This window comes from Hemitrygon akajei, chromosome 7, assembly GCF_048418815.1.
Source record: "Hemitrygon akajei chromosome 7, sHemAka1.3, whole genome shotgun sequence".
Lineage (NCBI taxonomy): Eukaryota > Metazoa > Chordata > Chondrichthyes > Myliobatiformes > Dasyatidae > Hemitrygon > Hemitrygon akajei.
Window position 1 is genome coordinate 175,299,646 of NC_133130.1, and position 24,931 is coordinate 175,324,576.

Here is a 24,931-nt window from a genome sequence, read left to right on the forward strand (position 1 = left end):
GACGGGTGGTAGGGATCCTCAACAATGATTCAGGCTATCAGCATACATGCATCAACTCTCTCACTGTATAGAATCTCATCATTTTCATTCTCAGAGCCAACAGGAGAGCAGCGAGCTGATGAGGAAAGACAAGGTGAGATCTGGTAATAGAGAGGCTCTTCATTTTCACTTTAACCTGTGAAGAAAGATCACAGAAGCAATCTCAGAGGGGGATCTTTCTAAACCACTCCAAGATTTAATGGCCTGTCCTCCAGATTGGAGAGGAATAGGTACCGTGTCAGGTGGTCAAGTTACTGAACCAAAAGCCTTGAGCAGCACGAGTTTGTGTCACCATAGAGATAAGTTTAATTTGTCCTGTGTGCATCAAAACATACTGTGAAATACAATGTTTGCATCAACAACCACCCAACTCAATCCAAGATGGATTCTTTGCTTCTTTCTAATAAACAGCAGAGTTGGGGACACGTTACAGAAACCAGCCTCCCCACTACGGACTCCGTAGCCAGCAGAATCAAAGACCCCCACCCAGCCTCGCGTTTCTCTCTTCACCCCCTCCCACCAGGCAGAAGATATAAAAGTCAGTCCCTGACTTCTCTCCAGCAGGGGTTCCCCACCTGGGGTCCACAGACCCTCGGTTACAGGCAGGGTCCATGGCATAACAAAGGTTGGGAACCTCTGCTCTGGAGAATTTCTCTGAATCTGAAACTCAGTCAGCTCCAACACGGGCACTAGCCCATCAAGCACATCTTCAAAAGGCAATGCCTCAAAAAGGCATTAAAAACCATTAAGGAATCTCACCACCCAGGGCACCCTCTTCTCTTTACTGGTAGAGGAGCCTGAAAACGTACACTCAAAGTTTTAGCGACAGCTTCTTCCCATCCACATCAGATTACTGGTCCATCCATTTCCACCCACGTAGTGACATACACTGGCTATTTTCCCTCCTGTTCATGAAAAAGGGTCTCGACCCCAAACATCAACTTCCACCCCTTGGCTCCACAGAATCGGCCTGACCCTCCAGTGTTGAGAAGATTGACCTGTGTCCAGGAGCAGCCCTGAAGCTGAGGCAGGGCTTTGCAATTGAGTCTTACCTCAGCACGACTTTCCCAGCTCCGCACAAAACAAAGACACATCAGACCACTTCAGAATATCTTTCCAAGGGGAGGGATTAATGAGCAGAGACATTAATTCATAAAGAACATTTCCTGTCATTGACATTCCAGAAAGTTAAGAGCTGGAACTCAGTTGTCATTGCTGAGGACAATGAGGATGCAGTGCTACTTCTTTCAGTGCAAATCAGTATAAAAACACAAAGAGCAAACTTAAAATAACGTCTGAGTTATTTAGAGTGACAACCTAAGTTGCTACTGAATTAAAAACAAACAGCTCCAAAATGGGACATTGTTCAGTTGCTTGACAGCCCTGGGGAAGCTGCTGTTTTTCAGTCTGGATATCCACGCAGAGATGTTTCTGCATCTAATAACTGTGACATTAACAGCTTTGTTAGATGAAGAATTTTGGGGCAGCATGGTACCTGCGACCCGGGTTCAATTCTCGTTGCTGTCCGTAAGGAGTTTGTACGTTCTCCCCATGACTGCATGGGTTTCCTTTGGGTGCTCCGGTTTCCTCCCACAGTCCAAAGACGTACCAGTTAGTAGAACATAGAATAGTACAGCACAATACAGGCCCTTCGGCCCACAGTGTTGTGCTGACCCTTAAACCCTGCCTCCCATATAACCCCCCCCATCTTAAATTCCTCCATATACCTGTCTAGTAGTCTCTTAAACTTCACTAGTGTGTATCTGCCTCCACCACTGACTCAGGCAGTGCATTCCACGCACCAACCACTCTCTGAGTGAAAAACCTTCCTCTAATATCCCCCTTGAATTTCCCTCCCCTTACCTTAAAGCCATGTCCTCTTGTACTGAGCAGTGTTGCTAGTATAACTAGCATAACTCCATGCTAGTCCCAATTCTTTGCATTTGGCCTATAAACTTCCAATCCCTTCCCCTCCATATATATATTTTATAAATGACCTGGATGAAGAAGTATTATCAAAGTACATGTGTGTCACCCTATACAACCCTAAGATTCATGTTCTTCTGGACATACTCACTAAATCCATAACAGAATCAATGAAAGGACACACCAACTTGGATGTGCAGTCAGTGTGCAAAAGACAACAAACCGTGTAAATACCAAATAAATAAATAAACAAGCAAGCAATATATATCAAGAACATGAGATGAAGAGTCTTTGAAAGTGAGTTCATAGGTTGTGGGAACATTTCAATGATGGGGCAAGTGAAGTTGAGTGAAGTTATCCCCTTTGGTTCAAGAGCCTGTACTGCACGGTCCTTCTGTTCCTCAGTACTCATTCAGACCATGATCTATGTATCGCTCCACATTCGGCCGATTAAACTCAAGATTCGAGATCAAAGTGGCTATTTACCCATAGCTGGGGATATGGTTCATGAGATTTGAGATCAAAGTGGCTATTTACCCATAGCTGGGGATATGGTTCATGAGATTTGAGATCAAAGTGGCTATTTACCCATAGCTGGGGATATGGTTCATGAGATTTGAGATCAAAGTGGCTATTTACCCATAGCTGGGGATATGGTTCATGAGATTTGAGATCAAAGTGGCTATTTACCCATAGCTGGGGATATGGTTCATGAGCACCAGGGCGTGTCCACACACCAGTGAGCCTTTATGCTACGTGTACAGGAGCCAGACCTCCTCCCCGTCCACTGCAGTCTGAAAGGAGTTCAGTTTCCGTGTGTCACCAGCAAGGAGGCACTACCTGAGGTCATGTAGTGGCAGGGAGACACTTACACATTCGGCTCTCCTTTTCGCAAGACTGCTAGCCAGCAGCGAAAGCTGAAAGTGAGAGCGACAATCACTACCCACTACACTACCACACTAGACACAACAACCAGTCAAGTTCATCACATACACATCGCAACATACAGTGAAAAGTGTCTCTGCGTAAACAACCAACACACCCGAGGATCCTGCAAGTGTCACCACGCATTCTGCCGCCAACATAGCATATACACAAAGCTTGGCAGAGCGACACAGAATCCAACAACAGCAAAACAGGCCCTGTTCCTCCCTTCCACCTATCCACGCCGTGCTTTAACCCCAGGACAGTCCTCCAGCAGACTTCCACTCGGGCCTGAAGATGTTGCCATTGCTCACCCCATTTCACCAGTGCATCAACATCTCCCTGCAGCCAGGATTCCTGAGAAGGAGGATGGAGGGGGATTTTGTGAGGAGCTTATGCTCCTTAATCATGGTTTCTGTGTTCTCCCAGTGTTGCCCTCAGGGTTCTCAATACCACCCCAAATATCCTTTCACTCAGTAATCTCTTCTGACAACAGAGCTCCAAATAGAGCTTTGGGAACTCAGACGTGACGGAGCGCAAACTTCCATCAAATCAAATGGCAGAAAATACATATACTCAGTGGCCACTTTATTAGGTACACCTGCTCATTAATGCAAATATCTAATCAGCCAATCATGTGGCAGCAACTCAATGCATAAAAGCACGCAGACATGGTCAGGACATTCAGTTGTTGTTGAGACCAAACATCAGAGTGGAGAAGAAGTGTGATCTAAGTGACTTTGACCGTGGAATAATTGTTGGTGAAGACGGAATGGTTTGAGTATCTCAGAAACTGCAGGTCTCCTGGGATTTACGCGCGCACGCACACACACTCACACACATTACAGAAAATGGTGCAGAAAAACAAAAACAAACATCCAGTGAGCGGCAGTTCTGTGTCTGAAAACACCTCGTTAATGAGAGAGGTCAGAGGAGAATGGCCAGACTGGTTCAAGCTGACAGGAAGGTGACGGTGACTCAAATTACTACAGTGGTGTGCTGTGTTAGGGCGTATGCTAGAGTTAGGGTATATAGCAAATATTAATTTCGACAGCAACCATTCAGACGTGAATGTGGATTGTAGACTGAATTTAAAATGCAGCCCTGAACAATAGTTCTCCTGGCGCTGTGGACAGGAGTTGACAGTAAACCAGACAATGCTGACTAACATTACTTTTGGGTGTCTGAGGTGTGGGTGCGAGGAGGGAAATGTGTGAAAAGTGTATGTAATTCAAAGGAAGCATTGTAGATACACTGTAACTACAGAATTGTCTTGCTGTTACCTTTGTCATGTAACATTGGGTCAGGAGGCCTTTTGTTCCAAGAGTGTCTCAATACGATGCTCGTTGCTTGGTTTTGTTGAATAAAACACACTTCTATATCCACTAGCTTCAGTGACTTTGTTCACAATACAACAGTAGAGGAATATCTCTGAATGCACATGTTGAACCTTGAAGTGGATCGGCTACAGCAGCAGAAGACCACAAACATACACTCAGTGGCCACTTTAGTAGCTGCCTCCTGTACTTAATAAAGTGGCCACTGAATGCACAAATGCATTCTCAGTCAAATAGATTTGCTCACTCTATTAGGATAATGTCGCTAAACTGCTGGTCTCCAGAAGATATCAATCATAATCATATTCATGAATTTTAAATGCTAAGCCACCTACACAACTTAGACAGAAAAATCAAGCAATTAATTAAGAACGTGCTGTCAGTTTAATCTTCCACAAATCTGCCAGGGATCAGGTTTAAGTTTTTTTTAAAAATTCTCACTGGCTGACATAAGGAGCAATGGGGGCTAAGAAAAGAAATCAAATCTCACCCTCTGGAATTAGGGATCAGTCAGCTCGTAGTTCTGAACATCTGGTGTATCTCTAACGTGGACGTTACCAGAGATTATTGTCGTGTGGTTAATCCACCTTTGACAGCCCACGCGCTTCAGCAGAGAATAGCTAGAGCCGCAATCCCAGTTTACCAGCGCTGAGAAAACAGGTTTCTCAGCACAAGTTGCGTCTCACGTTTCCCTTACATCGAGGGTTCCCAACCTGCAGTCCACGGACCTATTGCTTAATGTCATTGATCCATAGCATAAAAAAGATTGGGAACACCCGCCTTACATCAGAGAAGATCACTTAGATGATCAAATCCATGCTAGCTCAAAGCAATCACATCCTCCCAGTCTCCCCACATTCAAATCAATTCTCCTCAGTGCCTACTATAAACCCAAGGGTGTCTACAGTGTCTAATTAACCTAGCGAGCCACATGCCTTTGAGATATGGGTGGACACCAGGGCACTCAGGGAGACAGAATTAGTCACAAGGATCATAAAACTTAGAAGTAGACTTAGGTCATTCAACTAATCATGTCTGCATCAAACCAAAGAGCTGATTATTGACTTCAGGAGGAGGAAACAAGAGGGGATCAGAGCTGGAGATAGTCAGTAACTTCAAATTCCTTCATGTTATCATTTCAGAGGACTTGTCCTGGGACCAGCATGCAAGTGCCGCTACAACGAAGGCAAGGCAACGCATCCATTCTCTTTTTTGTTTGCGGAGATTCAGTGCGTTATCTAAAAGCTTGACAAACCTCTATAGGTGCACAGAGGAGATTGATTAATCCTGATTGATTGCATCACAAAAAACCAACAGAAAATGGTGGATACAGCCCAGTCCATCCCAGGAAACGTCCTCCCCACCATCGAATACATCTACAAGGATCACTGCCATAAGAAAGCAGCATCCATCATCAGGGACCCCCACCAACCAGGCCATGCTCTCTTCTCACTGCTGCCATCAGGAAGGAGCTACAGGAGACTTAGGTCCCACACCACCAGGTTCAGGAACAGTTATCACCCTACAACCATCAGGCTCCTGAACCAGTGTGGATAACATCACTCACCGCAAAACTGAACTGATTTCACAATCTATGGACTCACTTTCAAGGGCTCTATGACTCATTCCCAGTATTGATATTTTTATTTGTTTTTGTTTGTAATTGCAGTTTTCCTTCTTTTGCGCATTGGTTGTTGTCAGTCTCTGTGAGTAGTTTTTAAATCGAATGCATTGTATTTCTTTGATCTGCAGTGAATGACTGAACAAGAATGAATCTCATGCTGGTATATGGTTGACATACATGCACTTTGATAATAAACTTACTTTGAACTTTGAAATCAGAGCGCTAAGAGAAATTCACTTGGTCACAGTGACGATAAGGCACTGGAACAGAATTATGACATCCAACCCAGCAAGTCCGCGTCACCACTTCATCCCGGCTGATTTATTTTCTCTCTCAATCCCGTTCTCCCATAATATAGGGAAAGGTTGAATAGATTAGGATTTTGTTTCGTGAAATGTAAGACAATGAGGGGAGATTTGACAGAGGTGAACAGAATTATGAGGAATATAGATAGGGTAAATACAAACGTGCCTTTTCCATTAAAGTTGGATGAGACTAGAACTGGAGGTCATAGGTCAAGGGTGAAAGGTGAAATATTTAACGAGAATCTGAAGGGGAATTTCTTCACTCAGAGGGTGGTGAGAATGTGGAACGAGCTGCCAGCGGACGTAGCAGGTGTGGGTTCAATTGTAACATTTAAGAGAAGTTTGGTAGGTACATGGATGAGAAAGATATGGAGAACTGCAGTCAAGGTGCAGTCGATGAGATGAGGCAGAGTAACAGACTGGATGGGCTGAAAGGCCTGTTTTCACACTGTATCGCTCTGACACTTACCCTTGATGCCCATACCAATGGAGAACCTATCAACCTCGGTTTTAAATACACCCATTGACAGTCTCCACAGCCATCTCTGCCAATGACTTCCACACATTCACCACCCTCTGGCCAAAGAAATTCCTCCTCAACTCTGTTCTAAAAGGACATCCTTGCATTCTGAGGCTGTGCTCTCTGACCATAAACTTTACCACTATAGGAAACATCCTCTCCACATCCACTCTATCTAGTCCGATCAATATTCTGTAGGTATGAGAGAGTACAGAGAATGTGCAAACTCCAAAGAGACTGCACTGGAGACTGGGATTGAACATGGGTTGCTGGAGTTGCTAGGCATGGCCATGCTGTCATGTTGCCCCTATAATACATCACAAACAAAGGAGGTGCAAGGCATCCCTACCCTCCGCTAGCCTGCAGGTCACCCTTGGGCAAGGTGTAGCACTTGCTTAGGGTATCAGGGTATCGTGATGGATGGTTGTATGAGCAGCTGGGGCACATGACAAGTCCTAGTTATGTGACCACTGACACCAGGCAGACAATCTCTGAAGAGAATTGATAATGGCTGAGGTCACCCATCTTGTAAAGACACCGTCCAGAAGGTTGGCAATGGCAAACCACTTCTGTAGAAAAATTTGCCAAGAACAATCATACAACACAGCACATAATGACAATGATAATACATGGTATCAGTGATGTGCAGAGGCATCACTGCATTCTCTTTCCATAACGTCGAAAGTGCTAATAAATACAAATCCAGGCTGCAAACGCTTGAAGATTAAAAGATTAGCTTTATTTGTCACATATACATAAAAAATCCAGGAAAATACTTGGCATCATCGACCAACACAGTCCGAGGGCGTGCTGGGGGCGAACTGCCAGCATCATCAGACTTCCTGCACCAACACAGCATGCCCACAACTTACTGACCCTGATTTGTACTATTTTGGAATATTGGAGGAAACCAGAGCACCCGGAGGAAACCCCCGCGGTCACGGGGAGAACATACAGACTCCTTAAGGACAGTGGCGGGAACTGAAACCTGATCTGACTACTGACGCTGTAAAGCACTGCGCTATCCGCCACACTTCTATGCTGTACCCGAGTCCTTCGTGTCAACACACCTCGCAACATGGGGAGCCCACTGTACACCATTCGGAAGATCAAGAGCAGAGTAGGGTTTGGATTCATGTGTTCTTGTACATGTCATAGAGTCATCGAGCCCTACAGCACAGAAACAGGCCCTTTGGCCCTTCTAGTCTGTACTGAACTATCTTTTTCTTCCCAATCCCATCAACCTACACCTAGACCATTACCCTCCACGTCCCTCCCGTCAATATACTTGTCCAAACTCCTCTTAAATGTTGAATTTGAACCTGATTCTATCACAAAAAGGTGCAGAGGGGAAAATGAGGAACTGGCCTTCATTCCGAAGGGTTTGGAGTTTCGAAACCCACTACTTCTTCCAACAAGGTGGACAAGTACGAGGAACATCAGCACCTGAATGCTGGTCTCCAAGCCACACACCATCCCAGCCTGGAAATATACTGTTGCTTCTTCAGTGCTGCTAGGCGAAAATCCTAGAACCATCTCCCTAGCAATACTCTGTACGCCCACCTCAAGGAGCGCAGTGGTTCACCACCACTTTCTCAAGGGCAACTAGAGATGAGCAATTAAATGCTAGCTCAGGCTGTGACATTCACATCTCGACCTTCGAGGCCCGAAGGTCAAACTCACGATCCGTGAATCCTGGGGTTGACTCCCAGAGGTCAACAAAGTCCGGAGGGCAAAGACGAAGGTCGAAGGCCGCAGTCAGCAAGTCCGGAAGTAAGGTGCCCGAAGGTCGAAGCCCCTGGGTCAGCTTGTTCGGGGGTCAGAGGCCTGATGTCTGTGAGTTTGGGCCAAGAACTAGAGGTTCAAGGCCCAATGTCTGTGAGTCAGAGTACAGGACCAAGGACTTGAGGGCTGGAGGTAGCCTACCTTGGGATTGGAGTGTGAATAGGAGGGTGGGAAGGTTGGAAAGAAGCTTGTTTTGCTATTGCTGTTTTCTGTTGTTGCTACTGCTGATTGTGTTGTTCTGCTGGGCACTGTGGACATGATAGGTTTGAGCCAGAATGTGTGGAGACAAACAATGCATTTCACTGTATATTTCAATGTACCTGTGATAAATACAGTACATACTGGATCGATAACTAAGGCTTCTGCACAGTACAGTAATTTTAAATATTGCTCTGTACTGTTGCCATGTAAAAAATCTAATTTCATGATATATGTGAGTGATAACAAACCTGATTCCGATATGGGTCTCTATCGTGGACTGAGTGCGCAAAGGGGGCAGGGAGAGGGGAATCATGGTTGGGAAAAGGGGAAAGGAGAGGGAAGAGAGTGGGAAGCACTAGAGAGACATTCTGTAATGATCAATGAACCAATTGTTTGGAATCAAATGGACACATGTACCATCTGTAAGGTGAGAAACAGTTAAGGATAAGTTTCCAGGAAAAGTTTGTTTCACACTCCACAGATGCTGCCCGATTTGCTGAGTCTTCACCACACTTTTATTTATGATGTTTCTGGGACCTGATCTTGCATCTCAGCTGTGTTCATCAACAGTTGTTTTCTTGGAAGTTGCAACATTGAAAAAAATCAGAGCTTCAAGTTCCCAGGTATAAATAACACCAACGATTTATCCTATTCTAGCCACAGGGGAGCTGTGGTTGAGAAAGCACACCAAGGCCTCTTCTCCTGAGAAAGCCAAGGAAATTCAGCAGGTCCCCGAAGACTCACCAGTGATGCACCATAAAAAGCATCCTATCCAGTTGCATCATGGTTTGGTAGGTCAGCCGTTCTATGCAAGACCGCAGGAAGTTAAAGAGCTGTGAACACAGCCCAATCCAACACCCAAACCAGCCTCGACTCCATCTACAGTTCCTGCTGCCTCAAGAACAGAGTCAACATAATCAAAGACCTCCCCATCCCACCCTAGACATTCTCCCTTCGCCCCTCTCCCATCAGCAGAAAGCACAAAAGCTTGAGAGCACATCACACCAGGCTCGGGGACAGCTTCTATCTCACTGTCATCAGAATCTTGAGCAGACTGAAAGATGAACTCTCAAACTCTGACCTTTCAACCACCGTCAATGTTTTTTTTAACTGCCTTGATGTTATTACAGTGATGTACAAAAGTCTTAGGTACATACTGTATATATAACTAGGGAGCCTAGGACTTTTGCCCATGCTATAGTAATTTTATATATTGCACTGTACTGCTGCAAAAAAAGCCAAAATTCATGACATACGTGGGTGATGATAATCCAGATTCTGATATGGGTCTGTATTGTGGACTGAGAGTGGGAAGGGGGCAGGGAGAGGGGAATCATCGTTGGGAGAACGGGAAGGGAGAGGGGAGGGAGAAGAAGCCCCAGAGAGACATTCTGTAATGATCAATAAACCAATTGTTTGGAATCAAATGACCTTGTCGGATGTGTCAGGGCTGGGCGTATCTGCCCCTGGCATCTCCTCTGCCACTTGCCCCACACCCCTCCCGCAGCACTCCACCCTTGAGCAACATCCTTTGCTCCCAGAGTTACAAGCTCGCTCTCTGCTCCACATTGACAAATACAGGAGAGGGGGGGGGAGGAGGGGGGGGGAGAGGGGGGAGGGAGAGGGGGGAGGGAGAGGGGGGAGAGAGAGGGGGGAGAGAGAGGGGGGAGAGAGAGGGGGGAGAGAGAGGGGGGAGAGAGAGGGGGGAGAGAGAGGGGGGAGAGAGAGGGGGGAGAGAGAGGGGGGAGAGAGAGGGGGGGGGAGAGAGGGGGGGGGAGAGAGGGGGGGGGAGAGGGGGGGGAGAGAGGGGGGGGAGAGAGGGGGGGGAGAGAGGGGGGGGGAGAGGGGGGGGGAGAGAGGGGGGGGGAGAGGGGGGGGAGAGAGGGGGGGGAGAGAGGGGGGGGAGAGAGGGGGGGGAGAGAGGGGGGGGAGAGAGGGGGGGGAGAGAGGGGGGGGAGAGAGGGGGGGGGAGAGAGGGGGGAGGAGAGAGGGGGGAGAGAGAGGGGGGAGAGAGAGGGGGGAGAGAGAGGGGGGAGAGAGAGGGGGGAGAGAGAGGGGGGAGAGAGAGGGGGGAGAGAGGGAGAGGGAGGGAGAGGGAGGGAGAGGGAGGGGGGAGAGAGAGGGGGGAGAGAGAGGGGGGAGAGAGAGGGGGGAGAGAGAGGGGGGGGAGATATATATAACCCAGGACTTGTGATATGCACCAGCTGCTCATACGACCATCCACCACCTCCTCCCATAGCTTCACGTGACCCTGACTGGGGAGGCTAAACAGGTGCTACACCTTGCCCAAGGGTGACCTGCAGGCTAGCGGTGGGAAGGAGCACCATACACCTCCTTTGCTAGAGACACATCGTCACCCCGCCAGCCAGTACCTCAGCACGTTTGTCAAAAATAAGCCAATGCAAACACTGAACCTCAGTTATCCAAACACTTTAGAATTCTCTACCTGCAAATACGATCAGGAATAGTAGGCCACTCGGCCCCTCAAGAATGCCCTGTCATTCAATATCATCATGGCAGATCTTTGCTGCCTCATCATCTCTTCAAATTTCCCATTCCTCAATCCTTCTTTCAATTATTCATCTCCGTCCATCTTGGATATACCCGAGTATCTGTGCTCCATAATCCTCAGAGGCAGAGAATTTCAGGGACTAACTAATTTCTGAGAGAGGACTAAATCTATAGAGAAAGGAAATTGATCAAGTTTAGGAGACAACAGAATTAAGTGATGGGAAGAGACTGAGGTAGAGTTACAAAACTTACACCTGCTCCTGTTTCAACATCTCCCCATATCCATGGAAAGGAGTTTTTTTCTTGTGTGAAAACACATTTGCCTAACTGTCTCCCTTCTCAATCTGTTAACCTGTTTTAAATAAACAGCACTGAGCTGTTGGCGTTTTGAGGACTGTTGGGAAGATTATGAGTCAGACGAGTTGTGCTGAGATTCTGCTGTGGGCCCTCTGCACTTGTTTCATTGGGTGCAGCCATCTGCTTCAGTCGTAGCTGCTCCACCAAGTCTTGGTCTGGCCTTTATGGCAGTCGGAGGGAGGGATTTGCTTAAAGTGCAGGCTGTAAATGTGCTAACTGCTGGACGTTGTGTGTTTATCACTGGTTTCCTGGTTGCATCTTCTGTTTCAGAGGGCAGTTAGGCCACACTGAGGGGAAACTGGTCAACCTAATTATGCTTTTATGTTGGGCCTGAGTGTCTGGAGTCATCTAGGCCCAACATAAAAGCACAAACCCAAGCAATCTTCCCACAGCCTTGTCGAACGGGAGGTACAGAAGCCTGAAGTCCCACACCACCAGGTTCAAGAACAGCTGCATCCCTTCAGCCATTCAGTTCTTGAACCAAACTTAATCACCAGCTCATTGTAGCAACATTATGACCACTTTGCACTAAAACCTTTTTTTTTGGTCTTAATTGTGTTTCCTTGTATAATTTTGAATATCTTGTGTTATTTTATTTATTGAGCATAGAACTGGCCCTTCGAGCTACGCTGCCCAGCAATCCCCAATTTAACCCTGACCTAATCACGGCACAATTTACAATGACCAATTAACCTACCAACCAGTACGTCTTTGGACTGTGGGAGGAAACCAGAGCACCCGGAGGAATTCTATGTGGTCAGGGGGAGAAGGGACAAACTCTGTACAGACAGTGGTGGGAACTGAACCCAGGTCGCTGGTGCTGTTAAGCGCTGTGCTAGCCACTACGCTACCGTGCTGCCCTCTCTCGTGAACGTGCGTCTAATCGTACGTGCCAGTGAAGCTGCTGCAATGCACACAAACTGCTGGAGGAACTCAGCGGGTCAGGCAGCATCTGCAGAGGGAAATGGACAGTCGATGTCTCAGGCTGAGGCGTTTCGTCGGGATTGGAAGGGGGCAGAAGCAGCAATAACAACAAAGGAATGTAACAAAAAAACAAAATAACAGCAAAAGAAGTCACACACACACACACAGCCCCCTCTAATTCCAGGATGGGCCTCAGAGCCTCCAGTGGGCTCGCAGAGAACAAGTGTCTGACTTCCCATGGGCTCTCACTTCCACCACACCCCCTCAGAACTCTGTCTACCAACTTATTACCTTTCTCTTGACATGGTTAGAAGACAACGGGTACCAAAAAATGGATATGTTCTCCAATCGGATGATAGTGAAACAAGATCTCCCACAGGACGAGAGCTGTTCCCTCAACCACTCCATATATTTTATTAGTAACTTTGAAAACACAATCGTAAGCATCTGATCCAAATTTTCTTATGGCTAGAGGCTGGTAATGTTTATAGACCCCATAAGATTACAGGAACATTGATGGATTAAGTGAGTGGGTGAAAGTGTGGCAGCTGGATCTCAATACAGTTAAGTATGACGTCATTCACTCTGAGCCAAACAAAAGGATCAATAGTTTTGCTGAAATAATAAAAAGTTAGAATGGGCATGGGGTCAGAGGGATACGAGGGTCCATGCCTACAGCTCGCCAGAAACATGCAAAAATCGTGCAGCTGCTTTGATGTAACTACAGGATAAAGTGAGCTAGTGTGGGTTACATTCCCTCAGTGGCCTCTTTATTAGGTCCCTCCTGTTGTGTGTTCAGAGATGCTCTTCTGCACACTGCATTACTGTTGCCTCCTGTCAGCCTGAACCAGTCTGGCCACTCTCCTCTGACCGCTCTCGTTAACAAAGCATTTTCACCCACAGATCTGCCGCTCTCTGGGTGCTTTTTGTTTTGTTTTTCCACGCCATTCCCTGTAAACTCTGGAGACTGTTTTGTGTGACAATCCCAGGAGCAGCAGCAGTTTCTAAGATACTCAGATCACCCTGTCTGGCACCAGCAATCATTCCACAGTCAAGGTCACTTAGATCACATTCCTTCCCCATTCTGATGTTTGGTCTGAACAACAACTGAACCTCTTGACCATGTCTGCATGTTCTTATGCATTGAGTTACTGCCACATCAAGATCAAGTTCAGTTTAATGTCATTCAACTGTACACATGTATATTGCCAAACAAAACAAGGTTCCTCTGGACCAAGTTGCACATATAACTCGGACACAGCATATAAAGTAATATTGCTGTAAACAGATTAACAAATGATAAGGTGGATTTATGACACAAAAAGTAAACATTATAATGTTACTGGTGCTTCATAAGCGATGAGACCTCAAGTGTGGCAGGGAGTTCAGGAGTCTCACAGCCTGGGGGAAGGAGCTGGTTCCCATCCTAACAGTTCTCAACCAAACATCTGATGGATGGTGGGGGGGGTGGGTCAAAGAAATTGTTGGACGGATGGGAGGGATCACTGACAAGGCTAAGGGCCCTGTGTATGGAGTGCTCCTGATTAATATCTCCCATGGGTGCACGAGGGACCCCAACGATCCTCTCAGCAGTCCTCGTAATCCTTTGTAGGGCTTTGTGGTCAGGTGCCTTGCACTTCCCATACCAGACACAGATGCAGCTGGTCAGAACACTCTCGCCGGTGCTCCTGTAAAAACTGGTTAGAATGGGGTGGGGCGGGGGGGGGGGTGCAGAAGCAATCATTCACAGATAATTACATTAATGAGGTGGTGTACCTAATAAAGTGGCCACTGGTTGTGTCGCCGGGAGTGGGCAAGGACAGAAGGAGTCCAGTTTTCCAGATGCAGTAGAGATTTGACAACAGCTTCCTAGTCACTCTACAGATCCTAGCTACCATGGCATTCAAAGCGTCCAGATGGAATTTGGACTCAAATTTTCTGGGATTATTAGCCAATGGCTCCAGATTAAGCACTGCAGTTCGTGAGGAACTCCGAGCAATGGGGATCAAGGCAGGAAGATGATGATTGGATAATGCTGGCCTCGTTGCCTCCCCGTACCAGTCTGTGTAAACAGACAAGCTGCAGTTGGAGAAAGGATTCAGTCCATCGTGCGAACTGTTCCACCATCTGTCGCCTCCTTCCTCACAGCTTAAGGGAGACCCCGGTCAAATTCAAATCTCCATGGAGTCTCCTGATGATGGAAATCTCAGGGCAGGCTCTGAGCGGTTGTCTGATCCCCTGGCAAAATGGCCACTTAAAGGCAATTCCTCGCCGAGATCACCACCCCTCCCTCCATCCCCTCCTGCCCAGCACTTTCCCTGCAGAGCCAAAGACTTAACAGAGCAGTGATTAGGACATTAGTATGATATTAATAACTCATTTACACCTCATGTAACAATGTGTAAATCTTTCCAGAGCATTTGGCAATGGCACGAGTTTGCAAATTCCTTGACTTCGTGTCAGACCAAATGATTTTTCTTCCTCAAGATGGAGAGGGCTGCCAATCGAACTTCAAATCTCCAACACCAACTATCAGACATCCAGGCCCAGTGCTCAACCACTGACAGATCTTCAGATCCCCACAGAAGATAAATCCTTCCTTCGGTTGATTCAACTCATTATGGAATCCTTTAAACAAATACCAGGGGAACATAGAACGCCTTCCTGAGTTAACGAACCCACCCACCCCCCCATCAACTGCAAAGCCATCACCCTGTCTAACTTGATTTAATGTTGCTACAACACCCGATGACTCGCTTCTTGCCTGATCACAGTCACTAACCATTGCATCAGTGAATTAGACACATTTTTTGTGTTTGCTTTTCCAATTTCAGGAAATGTAAGGATATGGACATTGTGTAAGCAGAAGCGATTAGTTTAGTTTCGTATTTGATTACTGATCGGGATGAAATTACTGCTGCTGTCAGTGAGGAGTTTGCACGTTGCCCCCCGTGACCACCTGGATTTCCTCGAGGAGTTTCGGTTTCCTCCCACATTCCAAAGACACTTTTCGCCAGTCCTGCCGAAGGGTTTTCCCCCGAAAAGTCAACTATACTCTTTTCCACGGATGCTGCCTGGCCTGCTGAGCTCCTCCAGCATTTTGTGTGTATTGCTCGGATTTCCAGCATCTGCAGATTTTCTCAGTTATTTATTGAGATACAGCGTGGAATGGGCCCCTCCGGCCCTCCGAGCCTCACCGCACAGCAACCCCCGATTTAATCACAATGCCCAATTAACCTATCAACCGGTACGTCTTTGGAAACCTGCGCATCTGGAGGAAACCCACGCATATCACAGGGAGGACGTACAAACTCCTTACAGGCAGCAGCGGGAATTGAACCCGGGTGGCTGGTACTGTAAAGCGTTGTGCTAACCACTACGCTGCCGGGTCACCCCATACAGTAAATGGTTGTGGAAGCGTTATTTTGCAGCAACACTTGAGGGCTGCCCTCTGCACAATTGTTGGACAGTGCTGGTCACTGACACGAAAACCACATACCGCATTTCGCCCTCTGGCTCTACGTCCAGGTGACAAATCAGTAAAACAAATCTCAAATCAGAACAAGGTCCCTCAGGAAGTCTTGAGATTGCAACTCCGTTGCCAGTTTCCATGTTCCAGAGATGCACAAAGTAGCTCCTGAATAAACACAAGCGCTTGAAAGCACCTTCAAATGTGACTACACTAACTTATTGATTTTCCACAAATTACTTGGACTAGGAGCAGCTGCAGAGCCATTAATGTTTAATATGGAGACCTCTCTGAATATTAATATAACCCTGCTTGAAAATCATTGGAAAGTTTTTGGGGCATCGCGTTTGGGATGCCAAGGTAGTGTAGCGGTTAGTGTGATGCTATTACACTGCGAGTCATTGGAGTTTGGAGTTCAACTCCGGCATCCTCTGTAAGAAAGCTTATACGTTCTTCCCGAGTGCACATGGGTTTCCTCCAGGGGCTCTGGTTTCCTCCCACAGTCCTAAGACGTACTGGTTAGTAGTTTAGTTGGTCATAGTAAATTGTCCTGTAATTAGGCTAGTGAGCAAAAAGGGCCCGTTAGGCTCTGTATCTTTAAATAAATAAAGATTAAAAATGGTCACATTATGACAATGTTGAAGATGAATACAAGGGCATCAGCAAAAGGACTGGCTGTTAAATTAGCATTATGATAACAGAACATTGCATGTCGGCTAACAAGAGAAAATCTGCAGATGCTGGAAATCCAAGCAACACACACAAAATGCTGGGGGAACTCAGCAGGCCAGGCAGCATCTATGGAAAAGAGTAAACAGTTGACATTCTCGGCCCTAAACAGTGACTGTACTCTTTTCCATAGATGCTGCCTGGCCTGCTGAGTTCCCCCAGCATTTTGCGTGTGTGTGTTGATTACATGTCGGTAGCTGTTTGAGATGTCCAAGCAGACTACATTACAAATTAACGTACTCGGAGTAAGAGAGCAGAAAAAAAGCCCTCAAGCCCATCATTTACACACCAACTATCGAGCTACCACTTACACTATCCCATCTCATTTCCCCCTCCCCACACTCTCAACAACCATCAACGACCCGCCTATTCCCCCAGATTACGCCACTCACCTATGGACTAGGGACCTTTTCCATTTGCCAATCACCCTACCAATCCTCATGTCTCTGGTTCCTCTGGAAGACAGAGGAGCACCCAGGAGAATCTTGTATAGCCTCTGCAGGAACAAACTGAAAAATCACACTAAGTTGGTGTTCAAAATAAAAAGGCTACTTATCAGACTGGTGCTCAGCAGGAGACTAGTCAAAGTTGACCGTGAATTTAGAACAACTTTCATGTTCTCAGTTGAAGAGATTACCAGTAAAACTACATTTTGATAACTGAATGGCGGCGACAGGAAGAGTTAATTAACAGACGAGGCCCCGATTACAAAATAAAATGATCATCTACACTAACACACATGCTGCAGGAACGCAGAAGGTCAGATAGCATCCATGGGGAGGAATAAAGAGTCGACGTTTCAGGCCGAAACCCTTCATCAGTCCAGTTACTGCCTGACCTGCTGAGCTCCTCCAGCTTTTTGTGTGTGCTACTCAGAATTTCCAGCATCTGAAGAATCTCTTTTGTCTAACAGCAAGCCTAACTTTCTCTTACAACAATGTTATGTTTCACTATAACATAATTAATGTAACTCCTGCATCTTGGGTGTTATCGCTGCTGCATTGCATGTCTCTACTTCTAGGCTTTGTCTGTGGTTCCCTGCTACCACAACAGCACGATCCACTTCGCTATTTAATCATTACTAGCCCCACTATTCTTTCGCCTACAGTGGTCACCTAGAGAACATGCCAACTCCAGCAGGCAAGATCATCTCCAATAATCAGAATTAACTGGAGCTGCATGATGGAACTCTACCAGCCATTTCCAGTTAATCACTCTAATTCAGTAAAAACCTCAAGTACTGGGTGCGGCACAACTCGTTATTCTTCCAAGGTGTAAGATGAGGGGTCCACCTCACACCCAGTTGGGAAAGATTAAATCCACAGGCATGAACTTCGAGAATCTCCACTACTTGAGTGAAAATGTAGTCCTGATGAGGGGTCTCAACCTGAATCGGCAAGTGTTTATACAGCTCAGCCTGACCAGCTGAGTTCCTCCACCATTTTGTGTGTCACAAAGCAAATATTAGTGTCAAAGTACAAATATGTGGCCTCGTGCAACCCTGAGATTCTTTTTCCTGCGGGCATACTCAGAAACTCTGTAGAATAGTAACTATGACAAGATCTGTGAAAGATCAACCAGAGTGCAGAAGACAACAAACTGTACAAATTCAAATATAAATAAATAGCAACAAACAGCAAGAACACAAAAGGGCAAGGTAAAGGGGTCCTTAAAGTGAGATCACTGGTTGTGGGAACACATCGTTTGATGGGCAAGTGAGTGTAGGTATCCCTTTTTCAAGAGCCCGATGGTTGTGGCAACTTGTAACAACCTAGTGTTACAAGTGAAAACAGTCATCATCCAAAATTCCTCAACATCCTAGACCAATGGTTGACTAATAATCAAAGGTGATGCGAAAATCCAAAAACAGCAATGTATTGCAAAAGCCGTTAAAATTATACACCCACACACATTAATCCAATTCTCTGTTTAAACCATATATTTTGTTTCTACTTTAAGTAAAATACTGATAGAGTCGGAAAGAAAGCTTCAAAAAATATACTAAAATAAGTGTCATTTAATAAAAGGGCTTAGTACTGCAAAAACTTCATAGAAAACTCAATTATTTTTAAAAACCTAAGGCTCCCCCCTTTCCTTTTCTCTGATCTTCATTCTACCATACATTCTTGAGCTATTAATATTTTTATACAAGTCTAAATGTGTTAATCTCAAAAAGAAAGCATCAAGAGCAAAAATGTGTTAAGTTTTGTTCTGAGAATTCATGCAGAAAATTACTGCAAGTTTCAATTTAAATTATTTAATTCAGATATAGGCAATTTTCTGAAATATCCTTTCACTATAAAGTTCAAAACCTTCCATCTCATAATGTAAAGCGCTACTATTTCCTTTTTAAAAAAATCTCACTTTTGCACAAATTTCAAGTCACTTGAGCTCCATCAACAGAATAAACAGAATAGGAGCATGGGTCATTTCCACACCAGATACTGGAGATAAAATCAATCCAATCATGACTTCTTACCTCTTTATCAGCCCCTTACCCAATTTTAAGAACATAAAGGATGCAAGACCACCTCCAGGAGTACAACATACACTGCAAATTAGCAAAATATACATTTTGCTCTCAGAATCTTGCCTGCATAAAACACTGGCTTCCTTTAAACGTGTCACAGAGAAAAGTAACAGTTCTTTCAACATCTGCAATGCACTAATTTCAAGATGTTCAGGTTCTAACTTAAAGACCAGCGTCAGATGGTGAGTTAATTTTGGAATGAATTAGGCACAGATAATGAATCTTGAGGTCAATTATTAATTTTGGAATTTTAGAAGTTTACAGCAGGGTAAAAGAACATTACACTGCTTGACCCACTGAGTTCCTCTGGCAGTTTGCCTTTTTTTGTTCTAGATTTCAGCAACTGCAGTGCCTTGTATCTCCTGAACATTTTGCCCATTGTGTGCAAGTCTAGTCAATGAATGGCATAGACTAGAGCTTGCTGGCAGTTACTGGCCAATCAGAATCATTGATGTTTCAGTACAGAAATCCTGGATTTAAGTACACATGCCACCAACTGCAGATGTTTTTCCATTTCCTTATGGCATTAACAGAGACCATTTCAACCCATTGACTCACCGGAGATCACAAAACAATTACAATCCCCCCACTGCGGTTCCATGTAGTCTATTCGCCCCACAGTCCCATCAGCCCCTCCCCAATTTCTACTAATACCTCCTCAGTTCATTCATTCATTCATTCTGTGCTGTATTGTACGACTTCAGCGATTATGGTTTTTGATCATGATTGTTCTTGGCAATTCTTTCTACAGAAGTGCTTTGCCATTGCCTTCTTCCAGGCAGTGTCTTTACAAGGCGGTGACCCCAGCCATTATCAATACACTTCAGAGACTGTCTGCCTGGGGTCAGTGGTCACATAACCAGGACTTGTGATATACACCAACTGCTCCCATGGCTTCACGTGATCCTGGTCAGGAGGCTAAGCTACAAATTGTCCAAGGGTGGCCTGCAGGCTAGTGGAGGGATGGAGCACCTGGCACCTCCTTTGGTAGAGATGTTTCTCCACTGCTCCACCCAAAGGGGTAACTTACAATGTTCAATTAACCCCCTTCAACCTGCATGTTTTTGGGATAGGACGGAAAGTTAGGGCACACAAAGGAAACCAACTCCTTCAGCATCTTCATGCACACATTTTGAGATGAACCAGAGAAAGCCTGCAAACTCCACATAGACAGTATTAGTGCTACTGCTAGGAGATCGCAGCTCTAGCCATAGTCCAGAATCAGACCAACAGATTGAGAAGGCTCAACTCCTCACTTTGCTCAACCCTAGATTCCACAGTAATTTCAGAAATCATTTCCCAAGATTACCCTGGAGAACTTCTTCTTGGATTCCGCAAATTTGAGATCCCATTGACCTCAGTGGGTACAATAGAGCAAAAGATTATGATGTCAGGGGAAAGAAAGTTAGCTCCTTTTAATTATTTTGCATTAATCCTCTATTAAATAAATGTGGAAAGGAATGAATTTATTCTCTTGTGCAATGTCTCAGTTTACTAACAAGAAATCCAGAAATGAAGTACCAGGGTTTGAATGGAATTCCATAGCTAATGTGACATTGGACATCAGCCAGAAAACTGGGCTACGGTACTATGCAGGGTGAGAGAATGAATGAAGATTGAAGACTAAAGCTTCAACTGAGCATACCACTGCAATGCACATCAACACCATACAACCCACACATTCACAGATAATGCACTCTGTTCAACACAGAGATTAATGCTATTTTTAATAATATTGAGTGATTCATTCAAGAAACTTTAAGCCCTATCTGGTAATTGGTATACAGAAGTACTCTCGCTTTGGGGAAACTAAACTGTGTCAGCCGACACCTCAAGGACTAGTTTACCTGACCACTTTAGTCTCTTCTTGAAGGAGTTTAGCTGTCAATTATCACCGTTTCGAGTGGTGGCCAACTTGGGCCCTTTTGTTTGTCTTGATTATGTCATAGTTCAACTAAGCCAATGTGAACTCTATTGTTTCTCTTCAAGAGGGTGAGCAAAGTCTGCAGATTAGAAGTCTAACTTCCTGAACAACAAGCTTCTTGAACCTTGCAGCCAATGTGCTACATAGCTATGATCAGCAATAAGCCTTTTGGGCCTGGAAGGTGAATCTCCATCACTATTTTCCATCAATGCTGTTATTGTGTATTTCTCCATGACCGGTTTGGAACTGCCTTAAAAAGGCTTCAGCAAGGAGGTGGTCTTTTTTTTTGCCTTTGTATTCATTTGCCCTAACCCATTTTGACCAGGAGCAATGCTCGCTGAACAAAGCATCACATCGTTCAAACCTTTTTGGCCTGTGGATGCCCACAGAAATTAGCACAGAGCTGACTCTTGTATTTTCCAAGTAAGTTTAAAGTTACAAAAACTTTTCATGGTATCTCGGTACACTGACAATAATAAACCAATAGCAATGCTGTACATTGCCCTTAATCAGTATTTGGTTAACAATGGATTTTATGGCTACATTTTACAGTGCTACTGAAACAGATTCATTACTTATGTGAATCTAATTCTTAGAGATAAAGCAAACAGCACAGGAAGTGGTCATTTGACCAGTCCCGCCTATGCTGACCAACTAATCCCACACCATTCTCTCCCCCTTCCCATCAACTAACATAGAAAGCATCCACCTGGATGGATAATGACTTGGTATGGCAAAAAAAAGCACAGAGAGTTGCAGACACAGCTCAGCACATCACAGGAACCAGAAACCCTTCTAAAGACTCTGTCTGCGCTTCTCACTGCTTCAGTAAAGCAAGCAGTATAATCAAAGTTCCATCCACCAAGGACGTTACTCTTCTCCAATTGAGCAGAAGGTACAAAGTCCTGACAGCACGTACCACCACAGTCAAGGACGGTTTTTATCCCGCTGCTATAAGACTACTGAATGGTTCCCTAATATGGTAAAATGGTCACTTGTCCACTCTCCTCTCCTATCAGACTCCTCCTTCTCCAGCCCTTTATCTTTCCAACTGGCTTCACCTATCCTCCTTCCCCTCCCCCCACCTTTTTATTCTGGCCACTTCCCTCTTCCTTCTTAGTCCTGAAGAAGGACCTCAGCCCGAAACGTCCACTGGTTATTCATTTCCACAGATGCTGCCTGACCTGCTGAGTTCCTCCTGCATTTTGTGTGTACTGCTCTGGATCTCACAGTCTACCTCATTATGATCTTGCACCTAATTACCCACCTGTGCTGAACTTTCTCTGTAGCTGTAACACATTTCTCATTTTGTTATTATTTTACCTTGATCTACCTCAGTGCACTGTATAACCAAGCTTTTCACTGTATTCCAGTACCTGTGATTATAATAGACCAACTCCATATTCTACCACACACAAACACACCTGGGAGAAGCTTACAGAGCTGCTGCACACCTTTGGGCTGTGGGAGGAAAATGGAGCACCTGGAGGAAACAAACAGGGTCACAGGGAGAACGTGCAAACTCCACACAAACAGGACCAGAAATCAGGATTGAACCCGAGTCACTGGCGCCATGAGATTGCAATTCCATAAGCACCAATGCAGGAAAGATACTCAATTAATTTACAAGACAACAGCCACCTTATTCATTCAATTCCTCTGTTTCTAACTTAGTCTCATTTTCCAAACCTGGAATTGTTGCCTGTTTAGAGTGCCTTCGAACACCCATATATCACAGAAAGAAGTGATGCACGGGGGTTAGCACCTCATATTCTGTCTTGGTCGTCTCCAACCTAATGTGATCAACTTTGATCTCACTAACTTCAGGTAACTACTCCCCTCCCCCCAGTGTTTGCCCCATCCCTCTAGCCCAGCTACCCCTCTCTTTCTCTTCCCCCACCCTCACAACCTGTCCATCACCTTCCTCTGGTTCCCCACCTCCTTCCATTTCTTCCAAAGGTCTACTGTCCTATCCTCGGATTTCTTCATCCGACCTAGCCTCTTCTACCCATCACCTCCTTGCTTATCTTATTAATCCCCCTTTTCTCCTCCTCCACCTGTATTCATTTATCACACATGGGCTCACGCTACTCCCCCCTCCCACCCTTACTTTTTTGCACTCTTCCTTTCCACTCCTGCTGTTGATGGACTGTTCATTTCCCTCCAAAGATGTTGCCTGACCTACTGAGCTCCTCCCGCACTTTGCACGTGTTGCAAAGGGTTAAGAAGATAGGGACATTAAACACAAAGATCCCCGGGCTTGTATAAGATTGAACTGCATGAAAAGTATATTGCACTCTGCTTAAATGCAGCTGCTGTGTGGGTTATGAACAGATTTGCCAAATAGTTTACTGCACTCGTTTTCCCCCCTCACAGCTTCTGGTCAATGGGAAACAAATTTATAAATGACAATGTTACCCGATCCCTACCCCACAGAAGGCGGAGGCCATTAGGCACAGAAGCCCACCATCAACCTCAAGTCACACATGCCACTTTGCAAATACATCACTGCTCTTTTAGCACCACTGGCTTCCAATCGTGGAACTCCTTGCCCAATGACAGCGAGGGAGCACCATCATCACACAGTCTACATCATCATCATCACCATCATCACACAGTCTACATCATCATGACCATCATCACACAGTCATCATCATCAGCACCATCATCACAGAGTCTACATCATCATCACCATCATCACAGTCATCATCATCACAGTCTACAGCATCATCACCATCATCACACAGTCATCATCATCACCATCATCATCACACAGTCATCATCATCATCACCACACAGTCTACATCATCATCACCACCATCATCACACAGTCTACATCATCATCACCATCATCACAAAGCCTACATCATCATCACACAGTTTACAGCTGTTCCTTAATGTGGCTAGCCACCTACTCAAGGACAACCAGGGATGGGCAATAAATTCTGACCTTGCCAACAATCCCATGCCCCACGAAAGGATTAATGAATAAGTTATACAGTCTTACTAACCTTTCAACCTAAAAACATAGTTAAGTAGGATAGATCTACAGACACGTGCAGCAGGCACCAAATCATTATCTATATTGTTTACTCATCCACAGAAAGCTGTTCATGCAAAGGAAAACCCTTTGTTGTACGATTGCTCTATTTTGCACAAGATTAATTTTGACATTGTTGTTTCCAGATTGCATAAATATTAATACCGGAGAAAGGTTAAATGGTTCAGGTTTCTTAAAGCTAACTATGCAAAATAAAGAGATCATAAGACATAGGAGCAGAATTAGGCCTCTCAGCCATTCCATTATTATCCCCCTGAAACCCATTTGCCTGCCTCCTTCCCCCACTGATGCCCTTACTCAGCAAGAACCTATCAACCTCTGCTTTAAATATACCCAATGACTTGGCCTCCACACTTATCTGTGGCAATGGATTTCACAAATTTACCACCCGCTGGATAAAGAAATTCCTCCTCATCTCTGTTCCAAAGAAACTTCTTTGCATTCTGATACTGTGCCCTCTGGTCCTACACCAGGGGTTCCCAACCTTTTTTTTTAAGTGCCACAGACACCTTACCATTAATTGAGGAATCTGTGGACCCCAGATGGGGGACGCTTATACTCTCTCACTATAGAAACACCCTAACCACGTCCAATCTATCTAGGCCTTTCAATGTTGGATATATTTCAAATAGACCCTCCTCATTCTTTTAAATCCCAGCAAGTGCAGGCCCAGAGACATCAAATGTTTCTCATACGTTAACCCTTTCTTTCCTGGGATCATTCTCGCGAACCTTCTCCGGACCCTCTCCAATACCGCGACATTAT

The 24,931-nt window shown here is 45.3% G+C and overlaps 1 protein-coding gene across 1 annotated transcript in view; it reads right to left on the reverse strand.

Annotated features, from left to right (window-relative positions):
• garnl3 (GTPase activating Rap/RanGAP domain like 3) overlaps nucleotides 1-24,931 on the reverse strand; it is a 357,427-nt gene that overhangs the window by 324,833 nt on the left and 7,663 nt on the right.